We start from the raw sequence: 10,911 nt of genomic DNA, 5'->3' as shown, positions 1-10,911 counted from the left end.
CTAAGATACAGGGATATATTTTTCTCCACTGTTTCAGCAGAAGTCGTCAAGGGAGGAGGGAGGCAAGACAGAAGACAAGGGATGAAGAGGAGATCTTCTTCAGGCTTGCCTGCTCCACATACAGCTCTGCATACATCAGAAGCCCAAGCACTACACTGAACACAGATCTACTCCCTGGAGAAACAATGGCAGCTGTTACTTACACAGTCTAAAAGAGTACTGGAAGGTTCCCAAATATTATACCGATGAGACTGATAAGTATAAAAATCAATATAGAACAGCAACAGCACAAGCAGGTATGGAGTCAAAGCTCATGTGATGAAAGTAGAAGAGGCTCAATTTTAGTTATATATAAACCAATTTCCCCATTGCTGGAAACATATATCCCACACTTCCAGAAACCATTGACAGAGAGCAAATATTGCCTCCTGCTCATCCATGCAAGAGAAAAAACAATTGAAGCAGTCACAACTAGAGACAATGTTAATGTTTACATTGTCATAGACTCTTCCTCGTCTCAAATAAACATTCCCTTTTCCTGATTATTCATGGGCTTACCTTATAACATACACACCTAATTCCTGGTAGGAATTTCCATGGACAAAACTTCAACTAGTCCTTGAATTGTCTTCTTTGATTCAAGTATCTTCATTTTGCTGGAGTCAGAGTAGAGTTTGTACCCTTGGATGATTGTCAGGAATTGCAGGTACATTAATAACTGTAGGTTAAGAATAAAAAGGAGCTTGTCTAAGAATGATAAGTGTCAGAAATTTGGTAAAATAGTATTTGGAAAATAAAACGTATCGATTGTGATTCACTCATTGTCTCAACTGGAATTTTATGGCTTTCTAGTGCAGTTATGCTGAGAAGAGTTTCACAGAAAACCTTAATTTTGAATTAAAATGTCTAGGGAGGCAAATGCATTAGGGCTTGTATTTTATTTTTCTTTAGCAGTCTGAAAAATCCATATTACAGCATTTATTACATACTCAGAGATATTTTACTGCAGCTCTGTAGAAAATAGCTGTTTATCCTACTGTGTCTCTGAACTCAGAAAGGCAGTCCTTAAAAATGGAATACACAAAAGGCTAGGGATTCCCACTCCTCTCTCGAAGAAAGTGTATGTCCCTCGTGGCATTTGGAGTGGTGAAGGGCTCTCGTTTACTACTAACTTCTGGAGCAAAAGGTCATGAGGGATTGCGTACAGATAACTGTTTCTGCTGTTAGAAATGGTCTGGTTTTTCCCTTTTTTTTATTTTTTATAATTGTTGTTCCCGCTTCTGCACATAGGACCCTCTTGCCTGACTTTAACAAAGAACTGATATCTTCAGTGTGCAAAATGCCCCCACTGAAACTTCGCATGTGTGCACAGATGTTCATGCACACTGTGCACACACACCACGAGCGAAAAAACTCAGAACCACAAGAAAGAAACTGCTTTTCTCTTGGGGAATCCTGCATTAATCTTTCCTCTTTTCTTTTCTTGCCAGTAAGTGTAATGAAAACACTGGCTCAATACAGCATAACTCATTAATACTAGAACCTAATGCGTTAAGCACTGTTAGAACATCTAGCCCATTATACAAGAATGAAAGCTAATCTAAATATGCAGTCTGAAACAAAAATCTATGACCTTTTTATTTTTTATTTGGTGGGTTTCTTGCTGACTTCATTTTGCTGCTCTGCTTTCCCTACATTTTGTAGAAGCCAAAAAAAAAAAAGTAAGAAACCATTACAAAAGGCAGGACACAATAGAGCGATTACATAGTACCATCTAGAGCCTGCGACTGTTATAACACCTTTGAAAAGCAAGCCTTTTCCGGACTCTTGCTAGGATCTGTGTGCAAGAGGTAAAAAGAAAACCTGTAGTTTTTCCAGGGCCACAGAGGAGATATTCCAGTATGATGGAAACAGATCTAGAACTGAGCAATTTGCACCCTTTAAGCAGGCATGCTGGCTTTAATGCTCTGTTTTCATAGATGCCGTTTTCAGGAAGCTTCATTATCCTATGGCTGATCCTTCTGAGGAAAAATGGATCAAGGGATAAAATGGTATATTTGACTTAATCATTTTGGCATGTTGGGTTCTTCGGTCTGTCAGTGTCTCCTGAAAGCGTATTTTTCACCAGTCACTGCAGACAGGCTCACAGCATGTAGCTCACATCTCAACAGCAGTTTCAACATGACTAACTGTTGACAATATTTGAACTTTTGAGCCCTGCCATCCTCGGGCACAGTCACAAGAAGAGCAGGAAAAAATACGTCAGTCTTCAAGGACACTGGGTCCGTCCCCCTCTTCAGAAAATAAAGCGTTCAGCCTCCCCTTTCAAATCCCCTCTCAAAAACACACCATGAATCCCATTTAATTAGAAATGCTCTCACACATTCATTATCCCAGCTGGTTTCGACTCAGAAAGCATATTCTTCTGGCTCGTTTCTATACACAGCACCTCTGTTCAAATATGAGACTCCATAAGGAGGACCTGTGCTTTCTCTGTGCTTTTCTATGCCAGGGGTTGAGCGCTCTGGCAGCTCTTAAATATTAGTAATAGTAATAGGCCACTTAGACTTCCAAGGACACATGAAAGAGGAGCGGACAGGCAGAAAAATCCATGCCCACACATCTCTTTACTCTCACTTCCCGTCTTCCCCATCCCTTTCTGTCCAGCAAGTCAGCCTTTCCTCTTGTCTCTATTCCATTTTATGAATATCTCTTTTCTACAGAGACTTGCCTGCAGCTATCAGAGGTCCACAGTACGGCAGAATTAACGCAGTTGATACGCGATAGAAAGGGGAAGTGTTGGCAATATATGATTACAGATTAAATGATGCAATTTCAGGGTCAGCACTACAGAAGGCACTTATGAAGAGGCTGACAAGTAAAGATGAATGGCAAATGAATGAGGGCAGTTACAGTATTTAATGTACATTTGCCTTCTCAGAGATCTGTAGACTCTGCTACCATCTGCTGGTTTATGAAAAAGAGCCAGGGAATCTATTTTAGTGGCTCTATATACATAATCTTTCAGCTGTCTCTCATTATGAAAGCAGTCCTCTTTTGAGGTCACAGCCTACCTTCAGCCTCCACAGAGCTGTCAATTAGGCTCACTTTTGTTTCCTGATGCGTTTCCGACAGCAGGCATGAGGATGAATGGCAAACAGATAGTGCAAAATTTATACAAAACTCAAATAATATATCCCAGAGTAAGGCACATTTTTAGTATTATGCAAAAAAGAAAAAAATGAATCAATGGATTTAGTTCCAGTTTATTGCAGAGAGCAGAAGGTGAGGACAGATCTAAAGGTATTTGATTCTGGTTTTGAATGAACATACCCTTCATTATGCTTCCGTATACAACTGATATATAAATTGTTGTACTCCACTGAAATTAATGGATCAATGCAGCCTGCTATCTTTTGAGAATGTGATCCAAGGAAGATATATGCCAGACCTAAATGTAACTTAATACAAATTTATGGCCAAGTTACATTAAATAGAAGAAGAGAGAAAACATGAATGTATTTCCAAGTACAGTATTTTGATTCTATGCATTAGTTGCTTAGACACTAGTAATAATACATAGACACTTAAAGAACTCACACAATAAACCAGTTTTAAAATTGCCACTTCTTCACCCATTTAACCTGTCAGGACTATTGGGAAAGAGTTGCCAGTGGTGGCAACTTTTACAGGAGAGAGGCCTTATAAATTGGATGCACACAATCAACCTAATTCTGTAGAGTTTAAGGCCAAAAGAGATCATGATGGCCACTTCCATACTTAACCTACCCTCCACAAACTTTTACCTAGTGACTCCTCTTTCAAGCCATCACTTCTATCTGAGTTGGGGTTTCAGGGTGGAGGAAAGCACTTATCTGTTCCTCAGTTCAGAGGATTAGCTACATGCTCAGGTCTTTTATGCTCACTCAGCCTTAGGTATACAGTAAGGCCGACCTTGGTACTAGAACAAAGTTGTAGCACTCCACGGGAAGCTCAAGGAGCAGTGGCAAGCCAAAGACCCCTTCAATGGCTACCGGGCTCCATGAAAAAGTCCATGCTATCACAGCACTTTGGACAGAACAGTTTCCCTTCCTGGGGCTGGCCAAACTTCCTAGCCCACCTGGAAGACGCTGTGCCTCACTGATGTCAATGGCCATCCCCATTTTGTGGCAACATCTAAAGACTGGGCACTCCAGTGCCCAGGCATTGTAGGCATTGGAGCAAGGAGCTGTTGGAAGCAGTTTTGAAAAAAGCCCATGGTTAATGGCGCGTCACAAGCCTTCTTCATTTTCCCTCACAAAATTGGACTCACCCCCAACATCATAAAGTAACAGCAAGCAGCTTCCTTTGGGACCTCCATACCAATATGCACAAGAGAGAGAGATGTGCACATGCTGTTTTTGCAAGGGTAAGCATCACAGACAGCCTGTGTTCACTGCTTGGCATCTAGCAAAAAGGAAACTGAGGTTACTGGAGTCAATGAGAAAACATCGGCTGTATCTTTTACTCCTACACAGGTTACACCAGAACACTTTTTAAAATAAAACTGGACATAACTCCAGTAGTACATATTCTCTGGAGAAACAGTATTAAGGTGGCTGACATACGCTGCTTGGTTCAGAGGTGAGATGAGGCAACAGATCCCTCGCAGATGAATCACAGTAAAGCCCTGGTGTAGCCCCAAGGGACTTGAAGCAGTCTGGCGAAGATGGACTTTTCTTGGTATATTTCAGACAGACCTTTCCTATTACTACAGCATTTTTGATAACTCTGTACTTCTATAAACAGCTCTGTGATGAGCACCAAAAAAATGAAATGTTTAAAACAGCATCCGCTAATAAATTTAAATCTTTAACACTCCTTAATAACACGTCATCCTAATATTTGCTAATACTTGCTTTTGGGAGGGAAAGAGAGCAAGTGTCCTATGAGGATAAGCCAACATTAATTGCAGACCATGCACTGCTTGGCATTAACAAGGGTAGGAGGAAAATGGGAAAACATCTGATTTGACCAAAAAAATTCACCAAATACAGCATCATACATTGAATTATCGATACAATAGAGTAGCTGAGCTGCTTCATACACTCAAGAAGCCAAGGGACAAATGAAAGTATTGGTCTCCAGCCACATCATTACCCATCCCTATTAGATTAATTCAGTCATCTACAGGATTTGCTATTTATATCAAAGAAACTGGAAAAAATATTTACAATATGTTTGGTTATATTTATTAGAAAGCAGCAAAAGCACAAAGAAGCTTTGCATGACAGTTACCTTTTACACTATATAGTTGAGAAGAGAATTTATCTCTTATTTTTGAGACCCCAGAAGGGGGGAATACGGGAAAACAGCATTTGTTTCAGTTTCCAGAGAACTGCAAACTGCTGCAAGGGAGGGTAAGAAACAGCCACAAATGTAACCATTAACGTAGGCTTCGGAGAGACATAACGGGACTTCTGCATGCAATCAGCCTCGCAGCCCAAGGGGCACGATGATGGTCTCTGCTTCTTGCAGGTCCCAGCTCCAAGCTCAACCTCTTTTCTATTGAGCCAGCATTGCTCAGGGGGGTCTGATTCGTATGTGCTCTAGGTCTAGAAAACTTTACAACAAGAAGACATTTGAAGAGCAGGTGACTTTGTGCAAGTGCTTGGGAGCTGCTACCCACAACATAGGTTTTTAGACATACATACCATGTAACAGGATATGCTGCACTTACTTGCCTTACTCTTAATAGTTCGTTTACATTAACAACTCCTAAAACACTCCCTATAAGGGAGGGATTTTTTTTAGCACTGATCAATCTCATTTGGAAATAAGACAGCAGAGGGAAATAAAATCCAGCTAACATGTTTTACGAGTGAGATCAGAACAAAAATATTGCTTCGTGATTCACACACGGCTAAGTGTTACACAGAGATTAAGTCTCCCACTTGTTGATGTCAGAGTCCCTGCAAGATAACTATGCATTTCATCAGAGAACCATTAAAATGAGCTAAAACTAATACAAATTTATAGCAAGAATAGCAATAAATTTCCTTTATTTTCAAACTTAAGAACATTTAGGAGCCAGATCATTCAACTTTTGCCCACTGAAATTCTATGATTAAAAAATGCAGAGTTAGAGCATAGGAAACATTTAATGTTTTCATTAACCTGTTATTTAGCCAGTCTGTCATTTTTACTTAGGCAAACCACCACAGTAGAAATGAGAGTTCTGAATCACAGTTTATTTATAGTTCAATTCTTCGTGTATCCATCTTTCCCAAAAGGAGTCAGCTAAAATAAATCATAACTTTGTCATGGGAATACATGGATGCACATAGCACTTCTATAAGAAATAACTAGATAGGAAACTCAAAGAAAAAAAAAATCATTTTATGCCCCTTAAAATTTCACTGACCTACAAAGTCTTGCTTTCACATAGGTTATTCTGATGCAATTACTATTTTTCACAAGAAAACAGGATGACGCACTTGGAGCGTATATGATAAGAAAGAAATTTAACATGAAAGGTAATAATAGTGCTTTCTCACTCTCTCATTCTTTCATTTTGTTCCTGCTGTAAAATTAACTAAATGTTCCCTAAATCACCTGAGAAATCCAAGAATCAACAAAAATGCCCTCAGGAAATTACCATGAGACAATTTTCATTTGCCATAAATCTCTGAATATCTGTTAGCAGAAAGAGGTTTTGTCATCAAAGCTGATCTTTTTCCCTGGTAGGAGTGCTCTGAGTAGCACTGCACCTACCAAAATAGCCACTTGGTTAAGCTACTTTCCAGAAACACAGGCTCTGCCTGTTCTCTACACGAGGCAGATGATGATTTTGTACATAAATCTGATACATCCCAGACACATTCCCCTTTAACGGAGTTACTCATGTTTCATTTCATAAAGAATTTCAGCGCCTCCCAGTTCCGAATAAAGAGCTACGTTTTGACATTTAACTTTTTTTTTTTTAAATAGGGAAATAGGTTTTTTCCCAACTCTGATGATAATCTCAATTAGTACCTTCTTTTAGGCACAGAACCACAATTTACCAAGAGTAAACACTAAAAACTCCATGTTTACTGTTTTGGGGAAAGAGGGCTAAAATGGCTAACTTGTTAGTTGCAAATATGGGCAACAGCTCTGCGTTCTCAGTGAAACCAGTAGTCAAATCTAGACCCAACTAAGTTAGCAGCAGTCTTTCCCCCGACTTAATGAGGGCTAGGATTTCATCCTAAGACTTTAAAGCCAGTCAGAGGAAAGAGCAAAGATTACCTCTATAGCAAGAAAAGAGAGCAAAGAAAGAGGAAAATGGATATATATTTTTTTTAAGAGTTAAAAGGTCATTCATCTTTACAATAGCTAACAAAACAAATGTCATTAGATGTAGGAGATATAAAAGGTCAAATAAATATCCTGAACATGGAGCTAAAATGTTACAGAAAGACTAAAGGAAGAGGAGAGGTACATTTCTTCCTTTGAGGATAAAACTATTAAAGAATAAAAATAATTTTGGAAAAAAATATCTCAAAAAAAAAAAGTCCACATGGAAAACATTTGAAGTAACAAGCCTGCATTAGAAAAATAATATCCTTTTATTAAATATCTAAGGAGCAAGCAGTAACAGGAAGCTATAGTGATCACACTGTCTAGAACACTATTGAACTTGGGTTTTGAAACTAGAAATTTCATAGGAATCATGCCCAACAGAAAAAAAATAACATTCCATAAGGGAATGATACGTGTTATATATTCATTCTGACTAATCATATCTGATATGAAAAAAAAAGAAAAAAAGAAGCAATTCCAAAAAGAAAAAAGCAAAAACAAGACATATGTTAATATATCAGTGGATCATCTTGCCAAGAAGGCATTAGACTACACTGGTTCTTTGACTGAGGGTTACACTATTCTTTTCACAATCGTCCTTGAAGAGATGGTATTCACCTTTAGGGAATTTTCTTTAAAAATTAAAATTTTTGGAAGTGTAAATGGAACACCTGCCTAATGCAAAAGGCCAAACCAAAACAAGAGTGTCACTGACATTGCCACAAATTTCCAACAAGGTCAGAGCTATCATCCAAAAGGACCTATTCAGGACAGCATTTCTGTCTAAATGCTCTAGGTTTGGGGTCTTCTGCGCATTAAAATTCTTGGAGAATTCTTCTGTATTTAATGAATTTTCATCACTATAAACTATCTACAATTTTAGATCCTCTATACTAAAATATACACATTACACTAGTATTCTCATGACTTGAGTATCTGTCAATGTTCTCATTCCTCCCCCTTCTTGATTCTGACAAGGACTCTGAACAATAAATTGATTATGATACTGACAAATACACTCTTTTTAGAGAAGCATACATTCTGGTAAATTCATAACATATTTTGTATATTTTCTAATTTCGTTATATGAACTCAGCTATGATGTGATCCAAGTCCAGGATGCACTTTCTCCAAATTTAATGCCCTATTTTTAAAGTATGACCCTTCCCTTCTGACTTGAAAAATATCGGCTTCTCTCCAACAGGATAAACATGAGTAAACTGAAAAATTTCATATTTCCACATTCAGTCACAGAGTAAATGCACCTGTTTCCATGTCCTACACTGTTATATGGTAAGTGTGATGTTGTAAGGTATATCTATGAAGGACGAAAATGTAACTGTCTGCTGTTCTTAAATCTTGAGATGTCAAAGACTTCCACATAGAAGAGTTAAGCTGCATCAGCTGTACTGTACAGATGGGACAATTAAGCACAGGAATAGGAAGTAAACTACCCAACACCTAGTGTTGTCTCACGATCAGGTCAGACATAGTTTCTATAAGCCAGTCTTAAGTGTCCCGATCTTCCTGTTTCCTCCCTTTTAAGGGTAGGACTGGACAGAGATTAATGTGTCGTGGTCTAACAAAAGTGAACAGAATTACAGCCAGATAGCAGGAAAGATGAGAAGGGAGCCTCACGTAAAACACGCCTCAAGGTGTGGGCAGAGTAACTGTAGGGTAAGCTAAGATAGGAATTTACAGTCTGTCCACGGTTCTTGGGTAAACGCTCAGACATTGGTATACATAAGGTAGCTCAGCCAGCCCTCTTCCACTGATGGTAACGAGTTATTCTTTTTCCACTGCAAGACATACGCGTGCAAGCAGTTCCTGGAAAATTACTGGTAGGCTGTAAACACACCTGCGATTATTCAGGAATAACTAGTTTTTTGTCCATATTCCCCTGAGGGCCAGAGGGATGGGACAGAGGAGGGGAGCACATTCAGAAAGGAGTTCCCTTTTGCCAGATGCCAGATTACACAAGCAGTATGTGTAACGTTGTCGCACACCTTTGAAACTGCTGTAGTTATTCACACAGCCCACCAGTTAGTGTCATAAACCAAAGTTCAACTTTGACTTTCCTTCATGCTTTCCTCTAAGACTGTCGACAGGACTTGGTTTCCCTGGCTTTGGGCCCCCACCCTGTCTTAGACTGCATCACTTCATGTTCCCTAGCTCCAACTGCTACTACGCCGCTGAAGACACTTTGCTCCAGGAGTTGTTCCTCAGAAATACACCACTCTGTAGTGCAATGAAATCCAAGAGAAAGCACAACTCAGTCTCCTGTTTAAAGTTTTCCAGGTACGATCCTGTCTCTGCAGCTATTTTGGACTAAGGTGTGACAGTCCTACAACTGACTACTTTTCCACTTGTCTACAGATGGGACTATGCCATCTCAGCACAAGTAAATAGGGGAACCTTGTTTGCACCTCCTACTTTGTGGACTAAAACATTTCTGCATCATACTTCACGCTCTCCTGAACAATGAAATACCATTCCTTTATCTCCTAACATGTCTTACAGTCAAATTGCCTAAAATCTACAATGGTGATCTACATTAAGTGCTCGATGCTATATACACTTAAATCAGCTCAGCCATATAATTTCCTTGTCAGATAGCTCTGGTATTCTGTTCTATTCATCCAGCAAGTCTAAACTTGACGCAGCTGGAAAACTCTCATCTCCCCTGCACGTCCAAAAGGAGCAGTGCACAGAATTCAAGTATGTTCTGAATTCAGCAGTGGTTTCCTTAGTTGGTCCTTTCCCAGGTTGCTCTATCTTGGAAAACTTGTGCAAAACCAGCAGTTACTCCAGAGAAAACACTGTTTATAAAAAAAAAAACAACAAACAAACCAAAACAAAAAACCCACAACACATATTTTTTGTCCATATCAACAAATTCAGTTTTATTTGGATCAGAAGTCTGAAATGCAGTGGGATCCCAAAGAAAGGCGCTCTCTGATCCCAGCAGAAAGGTGTCAAAACGCATTCTCAGCTGCCTTCTGTCCAAACTAATATTTTACTGTCTTTTGCAATTAAAACATCTACAGTATTCTCTACTGGGGAATAGTTGTCACCTCTATCATATTGCTTTCCTAATCATCCAGAGTTAATACACTCATCCTGCCTGTCTCAGGCCTTGACCTGCTTCCATGCAGAATGTTAGTTTTCCTAAATCATTGTTTTAGCCATGTCATTACTCTCTTTGAATCCCATTAAGGGGTCTGACTTCTCTATAGGATAAAAGACAAAACTGCTTACCTCTATTGCACGGTTCTGCAAAAGACTCACCCCAGCTATCATCTCTAATTAGCACCAAGTGGTTGAGTGACCTGTTCACCTACACTTGCATCCCTTTCCAGCTTTTCCCACTTCATCATACCCCACCACAAAATTCCTGCCTGTTTCAAAGCCTATTAAAAGCTTGACAATAATTAGTCTGTTAAAAATACCAGAAGTTCCACTTGCCATTTTGACGAATATTTTCTCACACCTTCAGTTTTCCCCCTTGTCCTTCTGCATTCATCACTTGTTTTGTACTTACATCATAACCCTTTTTTGTAGCACACTTTTATGCTCGATTTTTTGTAGAAC

General features: G+C 39.2%; 1 long non-coding RNA gene across 1 annotated transcript in view; it reads right to left on the bottom strand.

The window, feature by feature from the left end:
- Nucleotides 1–631: 631 nt before the first annotated feature.
- Nucleotides 632–10,911, bottom strand: part of LOC128907444 (uncharacterized) — a 119,028-nt gene continuing 108,748 nt past the window's right edge. Inside the window, exon 3 of the long non-coding RNA XR_008465595.1 lies at nucleotides 632–718. This is a non-coding gene — a long non-coding RNA (uncharacterized LOC128907444). The remainder of the gene's footprint in view (nucleotides 719–10,911) is intronic.

This window comes from Rissa tridactyla, chromosome 3 (genome assembly GCF_028500815.1).
Source record: "Rissa tridactyla isolate bRisTri1 chromosome 3, bRisTri1.patW.cur.20221130, whole genome shotgun sequence".
Lineage (NCBI taxonomy): Eukaryota > Metazoa > Chordata > Aves > Charadriiformes > Laridae > Rissa > Rissa tridactyla.
The sequence above is the reverse complement of the archived record's forward strand: the minus strand, read 5'-3'. Positions and strand labels throughout refer to the sequence as shown.